Consider the following 22,154-nt stretch of genomic DNA (forward strand, 5'->3'; position numbering starts at 1 on the left):
TAATAAAATGGACAGATAATAGCAACTGTTGACAAGGATGCAAAGACATTAGAGCCCCCATATACTGCTGGTAGGAATGTAAATGGTTCGGTTGCTTTGGAAAGAAGTTTGGCATTGCTCAAAAGATTAAACACAAAGGTATCATATGAGCCAGCAATTCCACTCCTAGATATGTTAATGCATACCTAGTTTGTACTAGTGATAAAGAACCTGCCTGCCAGTGCAGGAGACACAAGAAACACAGGTTTAATCTGTGGGTCGGGAAGATTCCTGGGAGAAGAGCATGACACCCACTCCAGTATTCTTGCCTGGAGAATCCCATGGACAGAGGAGGCTGGCAGGCTACAGTCCACTGGGTTGCAAAGAGTTAGACATAACAGAAGCGATTTAGCACGCACAGGAGAGAACTGAAAACACATGGTCATATTAACATGTAATTTTTTCATAGCAGTATTATTCATAATAACTAAACAGTGGAAACAACCCAAATGTCCATCATGTGCTAAATAGTTAAACAAAAACAATGGATAAAAAATGTGAATATCTACACAATGGAATATTTCTTGACAATAAAAAGAGATGAAGTACTTATGCATTATACAACATAGATAAACCTTGAAAACACTGTGTTAAGTGAAAGAAAGTGACAGTGAAGTCGCTCAGTCGTGTCCAACTCTTTGCGACCCCATAGACTGTAGCCTACCTGGCTCCTTCCTCCAGGGGATTCTCCAGGCAAGAGTACTGGAGTGGGTTGCCATTTCCTTCTCCAGGGGATCTTCCCAACCCAGGGATCGAACCCAGGTCTCCCGCATTCCAGGCAGATGCTTTAACCTCTGAGCCACCAGGGAAGCCCATGGTAAGCCCACTGAAGCCCAAGTGAAAGAAGCTAGACACAAAATCTAGATACTGAATGATTCCATCTATATGAAAGCTGCTTGGTCTAGCTTGTGACAGTCTACAATAAGATAAACTGAATAATATTTGCTATTTAATTCGACTGACAGACACCAGCAGGAAATAATGAATCCTTGAAAATTAAATAGTGATATAATAGACACCACTATCTCCATGATCTTCAGGTCCATAATTGAAGCCCTAATCGTCACCATGGCCCCAGGATGTGATGGCTTCTTAAAATTTAGTATCTTGGTCAGGGTAGGACAGAATAGTATCAGAAGTTTCTACTTGGTCTTAGCTTCTTCACTGTAATAACTCTTATTATACAAGTCAAGAATTCAGTGTGAGTGTTATCCAGCCCAAGAATATCAAACCCTAATATATATCTAAGACTAGAGAAATACTAGTCACTGGTTCTACCATGGACCCAGTGGCCATGATAAGTTTGACTTTAGTTAGGGCTCCTTTTATTACTTGGCCTCTTTTACTTCTGCTTTCACATGGGGGCCATAATAAGCTTTTAGTCTCTAAGTGTGGACATCAGTTCAAATTCTGTGCACAATAGTTTTCAAAATGTCCAGGCATTCTTCTTTCCCCAGTGTAAAGGCACTGAAGTAAGTGACCCTGGGCCCTTTTGGGGATAACATGTAATATACTGTACACTTGTTTTGGAATTACAGATCTCTCCTCTTAGGGGTCTGAACACCTCTTCTGCTAATAAAATCTGTATTTGAAAATCAGCTCAGACCCAGAAACTGAACAAGGAATTATGATTGTTTACTGAAGTGCCTGCTCTCAATTTCCTGTTCTTCCGTTCTTATCATCTTCTGGTTGTGGATACTAAACAGCACTCCTGTTGGCCTCCCATCCATTTTGCTTTATAGACACCATCTTCTATTAACCTTCCCTGCAAATCTTTTCTGACTGATCTTTCTGGCTCTTACAGGAATTGTGACCTCCTGGTTTATGGCTGTAAGCAGTGCCCCCTGGTGTCTATTACTTTGGTTCCTCACAAGCCATCTGGCTATCAGAGTCCAGGTCGGCGAGCTTCTCCTGCTATCAGCACCGGCCTTCAGAAGCTCTGGCCTTTCCCTCTCACCAGTACATTCCTCATGGCCTTAGAGATGGGACTTATCATCTAGTGGGTATTCTGACCTTACACAGTATATCGCTTCCAGTACGCCCACTTTCCTGAGACTCTATTCCTTCCTCTATCATATACCTCATTCTGCTCCTGCTGCTGCTGCTGCTGCTAAGTCGCTTCAGTCGTATCCAACTCTGTGCGACCCCATAAATGGCAGCCCACCAGGCTCCCCCGTCCCTGGGATTCTCAAGGCAAGAACACTGGAGTGGGTTGCCATTTCCTTCTCCAATGCATGAAAGTGAAAAATGAAAGTGAAGTCACTCAGTCATACCCAACTCTTCGCGACCCCATGGACTGCAGCCCACCAAGTTCCTCCATCCATGGGATTTTCCAGGCAAGAGTACTGGAGTGGGGTGCCATTGCCTTCTCCCATATACCTCATACCACATACCTTAACCTGAGTTCAATCACTACTGGAATTTCTACTTCACTCAGCATAGATTTTTGTTTTCTGTTGACCGAACAACCTCCTCAGCAGTGAGTCTGCCCCATTCCTGAAGTCCTTGCAAGGCAGTTTTTAAAATCACACATCCTTAGAAAGTATTACCAGGCAAATACATTTTTGCTTATCCTGTCTTTATTCTGGCCCCCTTAAACAACATTAGAGCCTAATCCTAGGGGATATTCTTCACGGGTCTTATAGAGCTCTGTGACTCTCTCAAACGTGCAAGCTACTTTTCACCTCTTTCTTGGTGTATACTCTCTACCCTCCTTAAGACCACGCATGTCTAGTCAAGGCTATGGTTTTTTCAGTAGTCATGTATGGATGTGAGAGTTGGACTATAAAGAGAGCTGAGCAATGAAGAATTGATGCTTTTGAACTATAGCATTGGAGAATACTCTTGAGAGTCCCTTGAACAGGATGGAGATCCAACAACTCCATCCTAAAGGAAATCAGTCCTGAATATTCATTGGAAGACTGATGCTGAGGCTGAAACTCCAATACTCATGCCACCTGATGTGAAGAACTGACTCACTGGAAAAGACCATGATGCTGGGAAAGACTGAAGGCAGGAGGAGAAGGAGATGACAGAGGATGAAGTGATTGGATGGCATCACTGACTCAATGGACATGAGTTTGAGCAAGCTCCAGGATTTGGTGATGGACAGGGAAGCCTGGCATCCTAAAGTCCATGGGGTCACAAACAGTCAGACATGACTGAATGGCTGAACTGGATGGATGTCCCCACCTGGGAAATACTGAGATTCAACCCCTATTATCAGACTGGCAGCTAAGAGAGGAGATTTCCTTAAGGGGATAAGTATTGCATTGCTAGGGAGAGGCCTTTGAAGAATTCTCAAGGGAAACGTAAGCCACCCCTGGAAGCTCTGTGAGTTCAGAAGGTATGCATAACCCAGGTCATCAGGAGCATTCATCTAGTTATCTTCAACTTATGCATCAGGTTCTCAAATGTGATATTATGGTTTACAATAAGAAATATATACTTGATCTTCTGGTCATTTCTTGCATATGGGTCCTAAAACTCTTGGAATTTCTTTAGTGGTAAGGGCAGTGAGGGTTCCTTTTTTATGTTAATGAAGCGAATTTTTGGAAAGCATCTCAAGTTTGGGGGCTGGTTGCCAGGAGAACCAACTGTCGGATTCAGTTCAGTTCAGTAATTCAGTCGTGTCCGACCATTTGCAAACCCATGAACCATAGCACGCCAGGCTTCCCTGTCCATCACCAACTCCCAGAGCTTACTCAAACTCACGTCCATCGAGTCAGTGATGCCATCCAACCATCTTATCCTCTGTCATCCCTTTCTCCTCCTGCCTTCAATCTTTCCCAGCATCAGGGTCTTTTTCAAGGAGTCAGTTCTTTACATCAGATGGCCTAAGTATTGGAGTTTCAGCTTCAGCAACAGTCCTTTCAATGAATAGTCAGGACTGATTTCCTTTAGGATGGACTGGTTGGATCTCCCTGTAGTCCAAGGGACTCTCAAGAGTCTTCTCCAGTCACAGTTCAAAAGCATCAGTTCTTCAGTGCTCAGCTTTCTTTACAGTCCAACTCTCACATCCATATATGACTAGTGGAAAAACCATAGCTTTGACTAGACAGACCTTTGTTGGCAAAGTAATGTCTCTGCTTTTTAATATGTTGTATAGCTTGGTCATAGCTTTTCTTCCAAGGAGCAAGCGTCTTTTAATTTCATGGCTGAAGTCACCATCTGAAGTGATTTTAGAGCCCCCAAAATAAAGCCTCTCACTGTTTCCATTGTTTCTCCATCTATTTGCCATGAAGTGATGGGACTGGATGTCATGATCTTAGTTTTCTGAATGTTGAGCTTTAAGCCACCTTTTTCACTCTCCTCGTTCACTTTCATCAAGAACCTCTTTATTTCTTCTTCGCTTTTCTGCCATAAGGGTGGTGTCATCTACATATCTGAGGTTATTGATATTTCTCCCAGCAATCTTGACTCCAGCTTGTGCTTCATCCAGCCCAGCATTTTGCTGGTACTCTGCATATAGGTTAAATAAGCAGAGTGACAATATACATCCTTGACATACTCCTTTCCCAGTCTGTTGTTCCACGTCCAGTTCTAACTGTTCTAACTGTGTCTTCACCTGCATACAGATTTCTCAGGAGGCAGGTCAGGTGGTCTTGTAGTCCCTCCTCTTTAAGAATTTTCCACGATTTGTTGTGATCCATACAGTCAAAGGCTTCCATGTAGTCAATAAAGCAGAAGTAGATGTTTTTCTGAAGCTCTCTTGCTTTTTGGATGATCCAACTGTGTGATATAGAGGATTGGAATTTTCAGTCCCACCCGCTAGCCTCTGGGGAAGGGAGAGGCCTTGGAGATTGAGTTCAATCATCAGTAGTCAATGAGTTAATCAATCATACCTAGGGGACACAATTGAGCAACTGAGCATGTGCTTGTGCACATACACACACAGCCCTAGGTAATGAAAGCACCATAAAAATCCTAAAGAACAGAGCTCACAGAGCTTCTAGGTTAGTTAACACATGGGGATTTGGGGAGAATGGTACACATGAAGATGTATGAAAACTCCAAGATCTTTCCCCATGCTTTGTCCTATGTGTCTCTTTCAACTGGCTGTTCTTGAGTTATATCCTTTCACAGTTAACCAGTGATTGATCTAGTAAACAAAGTGTTTTCCTAAGTTCTGTGAGCCACTGTAGCAAATTAATCGAATTCAAGGTTGAAGGGGTTAGAACCTCCAATCTGTAGTTGGTTGGTCAAAAGCACAGGACGACCTGGGCTTGCTAGGAGTTAGCAGGGGAAGCAGCCTTGTGGGATTGAGTTCATAACCTCTGAATCTGAAGCTACTGCCAGGTAGACAGTATCAGAATTGAGTTGAATTGTAGGACATCCAGCTGGTGTCAGAGACCTGATTGGGTGTGTGGAGAGAGAAAAACTACATACTGAAATTGGTGACCAGAATCCTTATCAAGTTTTTCCAAACAAGGCCTATTAGAATGGTGCATGTTCAGCATATTATAAAGAGCATAAGATTTGTTATTTTATTCCATGTTTTAAAAACTTAGATCCCCCTCATCTATCATCTTAAAGAAATACATGTTAATTCTAGTAATATTTCACTGGTTCCACTTTTAGCAGTTTCCTCCAGTAATTCACCTAGATTGACTAACCAATTAATCTAAGTTTTTGTATTGACTATGCCAAAGCCTTTGACTATGTGTATCACAATAAACTGTGGAAAATTCTGAAAGAGATGGGGATACCAGACCACCTGACTCGCCTCTTGAGAAACCTATATGCAGGTCAGGAAGCAAAATTAGAACTGGACATGGAACAACAGACTGGTTCCAAATAGGAAAAGGAGTATGTCAAGGCTGTATATTGTCACCCTGCTTATTTAACTTCTATGCAGAGTACATCATGAGAAACACTGGGCTGGAAGAAGCACAAGCTGGAATCAAGATTGCCGGGAGAAATATCAATAACCTCAGATATGCAGATGACACCACCCTTATGGCAGAAAGTAAAGAGGAACTAAAGAGCCTATTGATGAAAGTGAAAGAGGAGAGTGAAAAAGTTGGCTTAAAGCTCAACATTTAGAAAACGAAGATCATGGCATCCAGTCTCATTATTTCATGGCAAATAGATGGGGAAACAGTGGAAACAGTGTCAGACTTTATTTTGGGGGGCTCCAAAATCACTGCAGATGGTGACTGCAACCATGAAATTAAAAGACGCTTATTCCTTGGAAGGAAAGTTATGATCAACCTAGATAGCATATTCAAAAGCAGAGACGTTACTTTGCCAGCAAAGGTCCGTCTAGTGAAGGCTATGGTTTTTCCAGTAGTCATGTATGGATGCGAGAGTTGGACTGTGAAGAAAGCTGAGCGCTGAAGAATTGATGTTTTTGAACTGTGGTGTTGGAAGAGACTCTTGAGAGTCTCTTGGACTACAAGGAGATCCAACCAGTTCATTCTGAAGGAGATCAGCCCTGGGATTTCTTTGGAAGGAGTGATGCTGAAGCTGAAACTCCAATACTTTAGCCACTTCATGCGAAGAGTTGACTCATTGGAAAAGACTCTAATGCTGGGAGGGATTGGGGGCAGGAGGAGAAGGGGATGACAGAGGATGAGATGGCTGAATGGCATCACCGACTCGATGGACGTGAGTTTGGGTGAACTCCGGGAGTTGATGATGGACAGGGAGGCCTGGCGTGCTGCAATTCATGGGGTCGAAAAGAGTCGGATACGACTGAGTGATTGAACTGAACTGATGTATTTCTTTAATTTATTGTTTATATTTATTGGGTGCTTAATAAATACCAAGCACTTTTCAAATGCTCAAGAATTTTAAAGTAAAATAGATTGGCAAAAACCTTGCTTTTTAACAACTAAAGAGACTGACCATAAAATGTAAATAAAGAGGAGGGAGAAGAAACAAGCACAAAAATATCAGATAATAATGACTTTGCGAAGAATTACAATTGGATGGGAAAATGGAGAGTGACAGCGGGCAGTGAGGCTGTTTTGAATATGCAGTTCAGGACAGTCTCTCTGAAGGAGACATTTGAGCTACAATCTGAATAACTAGACTCAGGCAGTCAAAGCCACTTAGCACGCACACATGCAGAGCTTTTATATACAGTTAGAATTTTATTCTAGGTAAACTAAAATGTTCTTTAGGGTTTTTAAGCAGAAGAGTGGTATAAAATCATTTTTATTTCCAATTTGAAGGAAATAAAACCTGGGATGAGTTTTAGATACTTACCAGCACTACCAAAAACAATATTTTAACAAAATCTCCAGAAGATAAGAGAGTAACTTTGGACCATACCCAGTACTTATTCATTCAGACATATGACTATAATAAGTAATAATAGTCTCTACATTTTTATGAATATATAAATTAGCATTAATGTATAATTTGCTCCAGTTTTCTTAGAATTAGACTACTTTGGATAAAGGAACTTCCTCAAGGTCTGAGTATAAATGCAGAGAAGTGAGGCCCGTGTGTTTTTCACCTCTCTTCTCCATTCTAGCCATGATGGTAAACCCCACTGGCCTTCATATTGATTAAGGAGGAGGAGAAGAAAGAAAATTTTCATTAACTGACTCAAGATGGAAGTTAAAAGTACATTAGTCTTTGTCTTAAATCCAACCACTTTTAATCAGTATCAAAATTTTACCTAGCTGTCTTAACTGTTTTATTTTCCATTATTCATCACTTATCTTTTCCCAAATTTGATATGAGGAAATTTTAATTGAAATTCTATATAGTATTTTACAGGAGGAACATAAAGAAAAAGAAAAGAGGGGAATGAAAATAAAAATAAGAGCTAAAGACAGAGAAAGGCAAAAAACTGTAAAAATTAAGATCCTGGCTTTATCTTAGTTACTGGTTAATTGCTTTGAGGAATATATGGGATTATGCGAACAAAATATTTAGAGATGAATGGAACATAGTTCTATACTATCCTAGAAATGGAACCAAGAATTAAATGCAATGACCATGGTGCAAAGCATCACAGTGCCAGCAGCATAGCTATACATCAAGTTAAACATGGCAGATTGACTACAGACATTTATCTTTCCCCTCAAACAGCTTTAACATGACAGTAAATAAATTTTAAAAAGAAAATGGACAAAACAATGGAAACATATTGGACAAGAAATTTCAACAATGTTTTGAAGGCCAGAAGAAGGTCAGGAAACTGATAGCAAATTTTAAAAGCTTCAGAAATACCAGTGAGAATAAGCTGGTTGAAACCACAGAAGGCTCAGGATTCAATGTATCAAATATACTGAGGATGAATAAGGGTCAGGGCTGAAAACAGGCGTAAAAGTCCTGTAAAAAAAAAAAAATTATTGGACTTCTGTTTTTTCCCTCACCTCTCATGAACTACTTACCCTCACCACTATCCCGCTTGTCTCCAAAGTCTGGAGCCTTACCAAAAGGTGAGAGGAAGAAAAGGGATTTTTAACAGAAAAGGAAGGAGTGATTAAGTGAGGTGTAATTGAAGAGTAGGACTCTGGCCCTTTTTTCCCCTGTGCCACTTGAACCAGAACCCTGGCAGCCAGGCACAACCCTGATGCAAGAGACTAGTGGTGTTACTGGAAAAACTGAACTGATCCCGATTTAAAACAAAAATGAAAACCATAGATATGTTTATTTGGGGATACCTCTGTGAAGAAAAGCTGGTTTTGATTACAGAGATGCCCACAAGCATCATCTACAGGTTCAAGGGTGACTGTTTGCTTCCTCACACTTAAATATGAACAGGGAGACTGGGCTCACCAGAGACGTGACCAAAATCTCCATATGCAAGATGGAATAAGAAAAGATATCAAAGTAAGAAGAGAAGAGACTAAGACAACATAGGAAGCAGAAGAAAATTTAAGAACCTTGCAATTAATATCCTGAGATAAGACAATATGTTGTGTTCATTAAGAATTAGAAATAAGAAAGAATAAAAGAGAGAGCTTTTAAAAAATTTTATGGTAGATCTAAAATTAGAAATCACTCTCTAGAAATCAAGTGCACTTTTAAGAAAGCTAAACAAGAATCCAAAGAGATGGAAATAAGGAAAGAAAATATAAGCAAATAAGAGGACCATTTTAGAGATTCAATATCCAACCAATGGAAGTTCTTGAAAGAGAAAAATAAATGAACAAACAAAAATGGAGGTGATGATTATTTTTTCTAAAAATAATACATAGAGCATTTCGGAAAATTTCCTAAAACATGAAGACATTAGATTCCACACTGAAAAGGCTAAGTGCTTTTGTTGTTGTTTAGTCACTAAGACTCCATGGACTGTAACCTGCCAGGCTCATCTGTCCATGGAACTTTCCAGGTTCCTGTGTATAAGATATTCTGTGAAATTTTATGACACCAACATAGGAAGAATTTAAAAGCACACACACAAGCAGTTGCATACAAAGAATTTAGGAATCACAATGAACATTAAAAGACAGTGGAGTAACGTATTCAAAATTTGGAGGAAAAAAGTATTTTCAAGATAAATTTAAACAAAAGAGCAATCAAGTGGCAGTGTAGAAGTAGTTTTTTTTCACATGTGTAATTACACTTTTAATACTTAAGAATCCTTTCTTAGGAAGTACACTGTAAAAAGAGCATAAGCCACAAAGAAAAGCACAATTCCAAAAAAAAAAAAAGCATTCAATGCAAGACCATAAGGAAAAGAAGTTCCTGAATAATAGCAGTGCAACATATGTTTAATGTAACAAACTTAGAAGAAGAGGTAGTTCTACAAGAGGAGGCTTGGAAATCAGGAGGTAATTAATTCCTGAATGAAGAAATTTTTGTTCAAGAAGGAAAATATAAGGGGACAACTCTATAAAGAAAAGTATAGAGTCATTTGACAAAACTGAAATGTGGACTGAATTTACCTTAGAGAAATAAAAATTTATGTTCACACAAATACCTGTGTACAAATATTTATAGCTGCTTTATTTGTAATAGTCCCAAATTGGGAATAACCCACATGTACTTTGACAGAGGAATAGATTAACTATGGTGCATCTGAATTCTAGTCAGCAATAAAAAGAAAAGTTGACAGACACAGAACCTGGGAATGAATCTCAAGAGCATTTTACTGATTAGAAAAAGCCAATACTTTCACTGTATGATTCAACTTCTATGACTTTCATGACAAAACTATAGAGAACAGATTAATGGTTACTAAAAGTTAGGACTGGGAGTAGAGTGTGGATATAAGGACAAGAGAGTTCTGGGGGTTGCTGGAACAGTTCTGCATGCTGATTGGGTTGGCAGTTACTCAGATTTATAAATGTGATAAAATTTCATGAAACTAATATACCGAAAATGCATGTAAAAGCATCTGACATCCAAATTAAGGTCTAAAGTTAATTGTGTCATACAGTCGTCAATTTCCTGGTTTGGGTCATTGTGTTAGATGTTAGAGTTAAGATACTATTATTGGATGAAGATGAGGAACTAGAACATGGAAACTCTTTTTTTTTACTATTGGTGCCTTCAAAAAACTATTTTTGAAGCTTATATGTGAACCTAAAATTATTTCAAAATAAAAAAAAATTTTTAATACTCATATCAAGGGCTATTCCCAGGGCATCCCTGGTGGCTCAGCATGTGAAGAATCTGCGTGCAATGCAGGAGATGCAAGTTTGATCCCTGTGTCGGGAAGAGCCCCTGGACGAGGGCATAGCAACCCACTCTAGTATTTTTGCCTGAAAAATCCCATAGACAAGAGGAGCCTGGCAGGCTACAGTCCATGGAGTCGCACAGAGTCAGATACGACTGAAGCAACTGAGCACGCACAAGTACTATTCCCAGAGATTCTGATTTAGTAGGTCTGAAGTGGGTCACTGGAATCTGTATTTTAGCAAGCTCTCCAAGAGGTTTTCCTGGGCAGTCACATTTGAAATCCCCTCATATAATACATGATGTTTGGAAAAGATCCTTTGGCACTGAAGACAACGGCAGGTTCTACACAACTGTTTTCCATAATGCCTATTATTGTAAACCTAAGGCATCATGCCAGAGTTCAAATAGCAAGGATTCGAGAGCCAAAACAGTGTGTATGCATTCCGGCGGCAGGGCTTGATTCCCAGATAGCACCCAGACTGAGATTAGATGGCTTCAAGTCTCTCAAGCAGCACACCGCAAGAATTATTTCTCACCCTTAAATGTTTTATAAGCTGTTTTCATGTTTCCAAGGAAGGGCAGATGAACATGATTTGATATTAGACCAACTGGGGAGGAAGGATTTCATCCTTTCAAGAATATTACAGAAGGTTCCTATTTGAAGAGCATACTTCTGACCTTCAAATGTAGGTGGCCGCAGGACAGCTTCTGGAAAGAACCAAGATTCTACTAGAAAATCTACATAGAATTAAATTGTAAGGACTCTAAAATGTTCAATTTTAGTAAATATCAGTTGCATTCAGTGAGAAAGTCTATTATGGCACAACACCTCTATATTGCCTAGTTAACAAACAACTTTCACCATATAAAATGTTTACCGTCATGAAGAGAATAAGTCTAAATATATTATCTGTTATTTGGTTTAAGTATTAATTTGCTAATATGAGAATTAAATGGCTGCTATTAGCTATGCTCTTAGATATTTAAGCATATACACTGTAAGAAGAAAACTATTCTTTTAATAGACCTTTTTATTAGCATCTCTAATATATGTCAGTTACTATGTTAAATACTGATATTTAAACATAGATAGTTATTGTTTCTTTCCTCAGGAAGCCAGTTATCTATTGGAATGAGAAAAACTGGATCAACATCTATAGCATATTCAATGATTATGGTGAAGATGTTTCTTGATCTGAATGTTGAATGCCAAGTAGAACTTAGCTAGATGAAGAAAAGATGGATGTACATTTTAGGGAGAGGAAACAGTCCTGAGAATTTGATATGATGATGTGTGCAGGTAATAGTGACTATATCTGAGGAAAATGATGCATTTGGGTGTAGGTTTGCAAGTGGCAGAAAAACCAGGTAAAGTCCGTCGTGGTGAGGACCTCTATTATGCCAGTCTGGTGTACAAGGCCACCCTAAAAGTATTCAAGCATTTGAAAAGAACATCCAAGTAGTAATATTGATAGCAGATTAGAATATAATTAAACTGAGGGCAAATAAAAAATAAAATGATAAAAATTGTTTAAGGTACAGATAAATTATTACCCATTAAGATTATTTTCACTGTCATTACAAATTATACTGGTGTCTATATATTGAAAAACCACTTATTTGTTAAAGCAGCTGAAATTAATTATTTAAAATCCCCCAAATTGGTCACCTTTCACCAAGTCAAACCATATGGATACACTAATTTGAAGAAAATAAAAAATACATATATATATATATATATATATGTATGTATATATCCAAGTCTCTGTTAAAAAAATGTCCTTTGGGTTGGAAATACCATCTGGATCATCTCAAGCTTACCAGGCACCAAACACAGCACTGAAAAGCCTAAAGTCTGAAATATATAAACAAACAAACAAAAAATCTTAAAAGAGATTTCAAACCTTAAAAAAATTTCTTCCAGTAAGTCAGGTTGGCATTTTCTACACTGCACCTGGATTTTCTTACATTAAAATGTCATGTTACTTCCTAGATGGGATATTGTGAAGATTAACAAGATCACATATTAAAGCTCTTTGTGTTCCTCAAAGAGTGAAGCTCTGTAAGGACAATGCATAATGTTCACTTTTTACTGCACAGTCATTTGAATCTCAAATATGTGTGATATCAGAGTAAAGCAGACCCAGCTCCCTTTCAAAGTCTTACTGCCCACATGAAGAAGATAAGTGGAATTCAGTAGAGAATTCGAATTGGTAATGTTTGAATTATTGAGCAAGAATTGTGCTAAATAGCTGCATTCATATTACTTCTAGATGTCTTGACTGACATTAATAGTTTAGAAAAAGATTTTTACCCAAGTCAGGATAATGGAGGAATTTGCTCATTGATTATTTATGTTGGAGGGTGGTGGGGAGTATTATTATTATTTCACTTGTGTGAAAAGAAATGTATATAAAAAATAATTTTTCTAAAATATGGGCAAATCAAACTTTTATTTTAGCCCATTCAGACAGTCCAGTAATATGTATTCAACAGTCCTTAATACTAGGAATTCTGAGAAATTATAAAAGCAATAAATTCAGAATAATACTCAGATATTTGTTTCTTTGTTTCTTTCAAGAAGCTTAATTTTTAACCTAAGAATGAAGATATTACAAAGACAACTAAGTACATACACAAACCATGGAACTATTACCCAGTATTTATTAATACTGTCCATGAGGTCTTTATCAAAGTCACGTAAGAGCAAAAATTCACTCTTTTTTCACTTCCATTTATTCATTTAAATAGCAATTATTGATTATTACCTGACATAAATCTTATAAATGGGTAAATATGTCCTGCATTGTAATTCCTTCTCTCATTCAAGCTCACGTTGAGACCCAGACACTAGGGCAAATACAAAATAAAGTAAGCTTTATTCCATGTTCTTAAGGTTTTTTTTCAATACTGATAGAGTCAGATTTGTAAACATTTAATATACTTGTATATCAGTTCAGTTCAGTCACTCAGTCGTGTCTGACTCTTTGCAACCCCATGAATCGCAGCACGCCAGGCCTCCCTGTCCATCACCAACTCCCGGAGTTCACTGAGACTCACGTCCATCGAGTCAGTGATGCCATCCAGCCATCTCATCCTCTGTAATCCCCTTCTCCTCCTGCCCCCAATCCCTCCCAGCATCAGAGTCTTTTCCAAGGAGTCAACTCTTCTCATGAGGTGGCCAAAATACTGGAGTTTCAGCTTTAGCATCATTCCTTCCAAAGAAATTCCAGGGCTGATCTCCTTCAGAATGGACTGGTTGGATCTCCTTGCAGTCCTAGGGACTCTCAAGAGTCTTTTCCAACACCATAGTTCAAAAGCATCAATTCTTTGGCCCTCAGCTTTCTTCATAGTCCAACTCTCACATCCATACATGACCACTGCAAAAACCATAGCCTTGACTAGACTGACCTTTGTTGGCAAAGTAATGTCTCTGCTTTTGAATATGCTATCTAGGTTGGTCATAACTTTTCTTCCAAGGAGTATATAACATAGAATATATAAGGTATAATGGTAATTACGATGTATAAATGACATAAGGAAGCTTCAATGCTAACTCAGGAGCTATCAAGCCTAGCTGAATTTTAGAATTATCTAATTTTTTTTTAAATACAATGCACAGTCCTTCCTTTTAGCAATTCTGATTTCATTGAGCTAAAATGGAAAACTGGAGTTGTTGCTGTTGTTTTTCAAACCTCCACTGATTCTAATATGTATCTGTATTTAAGGCGACCCCACTCCTATGCTAAAAGTTTTGCTTAAAAGATTAAGGCCAGATAAAATAGTGTGTTAAAATTGAATTAGCATCTGAGAAATTCCAAAGGAAGCAAGGAAAATCCCTTAGGACAGCTATTACCAAAATTGAATGCAATATGGTAAATATATTCTAAGAATTCAAAGGTAGACTGAAGAGCTTTACATAATATCCACTCATCCATGAGTCTAAACCTAGTACTAGGTAAAACTGCAAAGTATGTGAATATTTATTCTTGGCTCTCAATCTCTGAATTCTTTGAATCACCCAAGCTCATAAAGATTCTTCCATGTTTTATATTTGGAATAAGAGTAATCATGTAAAATGTTATATGCAAGGGGTTACATTCACAAGCAAACTGATATTCCTGGTATCACCAACAATACTGGAGATTCTTATGGCATAATCAGACCTTCATACTCACTAAAATACTAGGAGACAGTAATCTACATGGGCAGCATATTCCATCAAGAACTGTAGTTCTGGAATTTGGGGTTCTCTCTCAGTTTTACATAGACATAATTAAAAACAAATGATAAAAACACAAGGGTGTCTTTATGAGTTTTTCAAGTTCACCTACAGGTGTTTATGAATATTAGATTTACCATGTCCTGAAGCTATCATGAGAATACAGATCAGGTAAAAGGTGACCTTTCATCGAGCCAAGCAAAAGGAGGCTCAAGAAATAAAACTTCAAGACCCAAATGCAATATACTGAAGTTCTCAATCACAAACTATGCAAAAAAGTCTGATACCAAAGTTTACAGCCTTGTAAAAATATTTTCCCAGTAGCATCACACCTCCATGTAATCTTTTAAGCATACATAGTAACATGGACTCAATACAGTTCAGGAAAAAGAATCATAAGATGAAAAGGCAAGTTTCTTCATCAGCAGATTTAAAACATACTGCTTCACTACTCTTTTTGAAGATTCTTGTTATGCATTCAAAGACATAGCTCTGTTTAAGTCTCTCTAATTGATAAACATACATACCAACACCCAAAAAAGATGTCCTTTGCATTATAGGGGATTGGAATGCAAAAGTAGGAAGTCAAGAAACACCTGGAGTAACTAGCAAATTTGGCCTTGGAGTACAGAATGAAGCAGGGCAAAGGAAAACAGATTTTGGCCAAGAGAACACACTGGTCATAGCAAACACTCTCTTCCAACAACGCAGGAGAAGACTACACATGGACATCACCAGATGGTCAACACTGAAATTGGATTGATTATATTCTTTGCAGTCAAAGATGGAGAAGTTCTATACAGTCAGCAAAAACAAGACCAGAAGCTGACTGTGGCTCAGATCATGAACTCCTTATTGCCAAATTCAGACTGAAGTTTAAGAAAGTAGGGAAAATCACTAGACCATTCAGGTATGAACTAAATCAAATCCCTTATGATTATATAGTGAAAGTGAGAAATAGATTTAAGGGCTTAGAGCTGATAGATAGAGTACCTAATGAACTATGGAATGAGGTTCATGACATTGTACAGGAGACAGGGATCAAGACCATCCCCATGGAAAAGAAATGCAAAAAAGCAAAATGGCTGTCTGGGGAGGCCTTACAAATAGCTGTGAAAAGAAGAGAAGCGAAAAGCAAAGGGGAAAAGGAAAGATATAAGCATCTGAATGCAGAGTTCCAAAGAATAGCAAGGAGAGATAAGAAAGCCTTCTTCAGCGATCAATGCAAAGAAGTAGAGGAAAACAACAGAATGGGAAAGACTAGAGATCTCTTTAAGAAAATTAGAGATACCAAGGGAACATTTCATGCAAAGATGGGCTCGATAAAGGACAAAAATGGTATGGACCTAACAGAAGCAGAAGATATTAAGAAGAGGTGGCAAGAGTACACAGAAGAACTGTACAAAAAAGATCTTCACAACCCAGATAATCACGATGGTGTGATCACTCACCTAGAGCAAGACATCCGGGAATGTGAAGTCAAGTGGGCCTTAGGAAGTATTGCTATGAACAAAGCTAGTGGAGGTGATGGAATTTCAGTTGAGCTATTTCAAACCCTAAAAGATGATGCTGTGAAAGTGCTGCACTCAATATGCCAGCAAATTTGGCAAATTCAGCAGTGGCCACAGGACTGGAAAAGGTCAGCGTTCATTCCAATCCCAAACAAAGGGAATGCCAAAGAATACTCAAACTACCACACAATTGCACTCATCTCACAAACTAGTAAAGTAATGCTCAAAATTCTCCAAGCCAGGCTTCAGCAATACGTGAACCATGAACTTCCAGATGTTCAAGCTAATTTTAGAAAAGGCAGAGAAACAAGAGATCAAATTGCCAACATCTGCTGGATCATCTAAAAAGCAAAAGAGTTGCAGAAAAGCATCTATTTCTGCTTTATTGACTATGTCAAAGCCTTTGACTGTATGGATCACAATGAACTGTGGAAAATTCTGAAAGAGATGGGAATACCAGACCACCTGACCAGCCTCTTAAGAAACCTGTATGCAGGTCAGGAAGCAACAGTTGGAACTGGACATGAAACAGCAGACTGGTTCCAAATAGGAAAAGGAGTACGTCAAGGCTGTATATTGTCACCCTGCTTATTTAACTTCTATGTAGAGTACATCGTGGGAAATGCTGGGCTGGAGGAAACACAAGCTGGAATCAAGATTGCTGGGAGAAATATCAATAACCTCAGATATGCAGATGACACCACCCTTATGGCAGAAAGTGAATAGGAACTAAAAAGCCTCTTGAAAGTGAAAGAGGAGAGTGAAAAAGCTGGTTTAAAGGTCAACATTCAGAAAACTAAGATCATGGGATCTGGTCCCATCACTTCATGGCAGATAGATGAGGAAACAGTGGAAACAGTGGCTGACTCTATTTTGGAGGGCTCCAAAATCACTGTAGATGGTGATTGCAGCCATGAAATTAAAAGACGCTTACTTCTTGGAAGGAAAGTTATGACCAACCTAGATAGCATATTAAAAAGGAAAGACATTACTTTGTCACCTAAGGTCCGTCTAGTCAAGGCTATGGTTTTTCCAGTAGTCATGTATGGATGTTAGAGTTGGACTATAAAGAAAGCTGAGCACTAAAGAATTGATGCTTTTGAACTGTGGTGTTGGAGAAGACTCTTGAGAGTCCCTTGGACTGCAAGGAGGTCCAACCAGTCCTTCCTAAAGGAGATCAGTCCTGGGTGTTCATTGGAAGGACGGATGTTGAAGCTGAAACTCCAGTATTTCGGACACCTGATGCAAAGAGCTCACTCATTTGAAAAGACCCTTATGTTGGGAAAGATTGAAGGCAGGAGAATAAGGGGACGATAGAGGATGAGATGGTTGGGGCATCACCGACTCAATGGACATGAGTTTGGGAAACTCTGGGAGTTGGTGATGGACTAAGAGGCCTGGCATGCTGCAGTTCATGGTGTCGCCAAGAGTTGGACATGACTGAGCGACTGAACTGATACTGATACTGATAAATACATCTTTAGAATATGCCAGTAAATTATAGACTTAGAATTGTCATCAAATAGTCACAATGTCATTTTTCTAATGTAAATTGGCTGTGCACTTATAGCCCATTGACAAGCTATTTTCTTGCTGTTTGGGATGTTAGAGCACAATACAGGACTATATAAATACATATAAATAAAATTTAAAGTAATTTTCTTTACAGGTAACATAAATGAGTAATCTAAAGAAATCGTTTAACTGTATTTTTTAATCATAGAAGAGATAATAAAGCATATATTTTTTGTTTTGATTTTCCAAAAATGACAATGCAGAGCATTGCTAGTAATATTTGTGTTATGAGGCATTTTCTTTTTATTCCTAATATATTGCTATAAACTTCTTTTTTTTTTTTTTTCATCATTCATGCAACTTTCAACAGTCAGGCAGATATTGAGATATTGGGAGACTGAAAGTCTATTGGCCAAGCAGTTACGGTCACAAAAACCTCCAGATAATTCAGCCTCTGTGTGAGGGGTTCCACTGGGTGAACTGAAACTAGTATATCATATTTAGCAGAAGTATTAATACCTTAAAAATACTCATGAGATAACAGTAATGACTAAGACACAGAATATTAAGAAACATAGGAGCTCTTTTTTGTTAGGCTAGGTGTAAGCTGTGATATTTTTGCTATAGACAATATTTGGCAGCAACAAAGAAATATAATCTGTTCTTTCTCTGAAACATGGCAAGGACAATTGACCTCTCTTTAGTCTTTTAGATTTCTGTCTTATACAGAGATAGAGGTTGCCATCAATGTAGGCATCTTGTGAAACAAAGGGCAGAAATCAATATTTCTCTAAGCAGGAGATGATGTCAATATGTTAACCCAACCCCTCTTCTGAAGATGGCAAAAATGTTTTCTCAAAGTGCAGTTAAAATTCATCTTTGCCTAATTTGCACGAAGAACATAATGGTTTTGTTTCCCTGACAACACCCTCATGTCACTGGACTTCATCCTTTGTCCTCTGATCTGTGTCCAAGCAACAATCCAACTCTTAATTAATCTCTGCATCCGGTGGCCGATCACAAGGAAAGCTGAGAAAGATGTTCCTTTGGTCATCATTGTCTTAGATTTTGCTAACGATTGCAAAGATAAAAAAAGCTACGTGTCTTAATCTGTTGAGGCTACTATGACAAAATACCACAGAGTTGGTGACTTATAAATAGAGAACTTTATTTCTCATAGTTCTGGAGTCTGGAAGTTCAAGAACAGGATACCACCACGATTCTGTGAGAACCCTCTTTTGGGTCCCAAACTTCTCACTTTATCTTCACATGGTGGAGGGAGCCAGGGATTTCTATCTGCCCCCCACCCCCGCCTTTTTTTTTTTTTTTAACTGAGCGATAATTGTTTTACAGCATTGTTTTAATTTCTGTTGTACAACAACATGAATCAGCTATAAGTATACAAATCCCCTTGCTCTTAAGTTCCCCTCCCACCCTCGCCCAATCCTACCCCTCTAAAGAAAAAGTGAAGTCACTCAGTTGTGTCGGACTCTTTGCGACCCCATGGACTGTAGTTTACTAGGCTCCTCTGTTCATGGGATTTTCCGGGCAAGAGTACTGGAGTGGGTTGCCATTTCTTTCTCCAGGGGATCTTCCCAACCGAGGGATCGAACCCTGTCTTCCGCAATGCAAGTCAGACACTTTACTTTGCTGTCTGAGCCACCAGGGAAGCCCCACCTCTCTGCTGCTGCTGCTGCTGCTGTTAAGTCGCTTCAGTCGTGTCCGACTCTGAGTGACCCCATAGACAGCAGCCCAGGCTTCCCCGTCCCTGGGATTCTCCAGGCAAGAACACTGGAGTGGGTTGCCATTTCCTTCTCCAGTGCATGCAAGTGAAAAGTGAAAGTGAAGTCTCTCAGTCGCGTCCGACTCTAGCGACCCCTTGGACTGCAGCCTACCAGGCTCCTCCATCCATGGGATTTTCCAGGCAAAAGTACTGGAGTGGATTGCCATCGCCTTCTCCGCCCACCCCTCTATGTTATCACAAAATACCATATTGAGCTCTCTGTGCTATACAGCAGCCCCCACTAGCTAGCTATTTTACACATGGTAGTGTAAATATATGTCAGTGCTACTCTCTCAAGTCATCCTTCTCTGGACTCTTTCATGAGGGCAAAGTTGTCTTTGAGAAGGGAGAACAAGTAATAGAATAGCAGGGAGTAGTTGTAGTAGACTGTGGCTAAATTTGTAAATATTTTGCTTCTTTCAGAAATAATGGAACAGATACATCTAGTGGTATGTCTTTAATATTGTATGTTGTGATCTTTTAATGCTTTTTTCATCTTTGCTTGATTTTAAGATCTCAAAAAATTAAGAAAACAAGACTATTAGTGAAATCACATGCCCATTGTTCTTTCTGTTTTTGAAGGAAATGATTGCAAACAGAATACTCATCCTTGTTGTCTAATTAACAGTATGTATCAAGCAATGTTCACTGGACACTAACCAATTCAAATTACAATTTTAATGGCACCAGTCACCCTGCTTTTAAATAAATACATTAATATTCAAGTATAAGTGCCCTGTATATTTGATTAACTGGAGTAAGAAAACCCTCAATATATGCAAAACATCATTCATGTGCTCTATAAAGCAAATGAAGAAGCTGGAATAAATATATTAAGAGTTATATGTTGTCTGTATTTTATGCAAATGAAGAAAAATTCCCTCAGGAAGCATATTTGGATGTTTTGATATTTTACAAGCATAGAGCAGAACACAGTACCTGGCAAAGCAACAGTAAGGATAAGAATAAGTGGATTCATTTATAATAACAAGTTATGAATAATGTTTATATTATATATATGCATCACAGAGTAACCACATGTGCACAGAATTTGAGTACTGTGTTGTTTATAAGAACTTTCAAAAAAAGATCCTAAAATTATCGATGACTGTTTACTTTCAGCCCATGAATCATTTCCTGAACATATTTTATAATTGTGATTCAGCTGGACTTTTATTTATTTATTTTTTGTTTCTTTTTTTTTTTTTAATTACCATTTCTGGTTTCAGATTATTGGAGTAGTACCAAATACATCTGTAGATTTCTCCCAAAATGACAACAGCAACAATAGCGTACTTAGAAAATAAAAGTTAGGGAGTCTTTTCAAAACACAACAGGGAAAATAATCCAAAATGAGAGAAACGAGATAACCAGCAGATGCTCCAGAATGTGGAAGTCATCTGAAAGTGTTTAGAGGGATGGAGAATGCTGAAACAGTTCTCCATTTGCCAGACGCCTGAAATAGAGACAGATGAGCTATTCCTGAACTTCAACAACAGCGCCAGCTGAAAAAGCAACCCCTTTCTGCCAAGGGTCACTTGTGGAAACTGTTGACTGTAAATCAGACTTCTCTTTTCGGACTTCTGGTATCCAGAAAGTACAATCAAAATGTTTGTATGTGTACCTTACCTTGGGCACAATGACCATCACCCTTGTTTGTTAAAGGTCTGAGGGGATGGGAACAAATCATTTACATGTTTTGAACAAAAGTACATTTTATGAAACCCACATGTTGTACCCACTTTTTCTTACCTTTCCTTGATGAGTAAGAAATGTTCCTAAATGAAATAACCCGCATTTCAACTGCACTGGTAAACAGTGGTAAGGATATTTAGGTCTGGAAATATTTGTAAAAAGGCCCTTTATGTATTTTTTTTCTTTATAAAATAGTTGCTTCTGCTTTGTACTGTGTCTTCGAACCTGCTTTAGTAGAAAGGAATGTCTTGTTTGAAGTGTACTATCTGCTCCTCATATTGTTTAGATCATGAGTCTGCTTTTTTGCACTTGCTCCCAGGATGTCTGAAACATTTAAAAATAACAGTGGGTAGTCTGAACTGCTCGTGCTGGCAGCAGGTACCTTACAGTTTGCCATCATATAAATGTCAATTTGCTTCTTTTATGGAGCTAAGCAGAGATAAATCCCAGTAGCAAAGAAAAAGGTCTCTAGATTTCGTAGTTTCCTCCGTTTCTGTGTGTGGCCTGACCAATCAACCCAAAATGTCTGTTTCTCTCCATCCTGTTTAACTCCATCATTCTTTAACTTTTGCAGCTTTGCCAGTAGGTTTGGGGGATTTCTAGTGGGTCTAGGATATATTCTAGACTAGAAGTTCTTACACTGTGGGGTCCCCAAACCAGCAGTATTGCATGGGAACCTGCTAAAATACAAATTATTTGTATTTCACCTTCTGAATCAGAAACTCTGGCAATGAGGTGATCTGTGTTTTAACAAGTTCTTCAGTTCATTATGATCCACACTAAATTTTAAAAGTTACTG

Source organism: Bos javanicus, chromosome 7 (genome assembly GCF_032452875.1).
Source record: "Bos javanicus breed banteng chromosome 7, ARS-OSU_banteng_1.0, whole genome shotgun sequence".
NCBI lineage: Eukaryota > Metazoa > Chordata > Mammalia > Artiodactyla > Bovidae > Bos > Bos javanicus.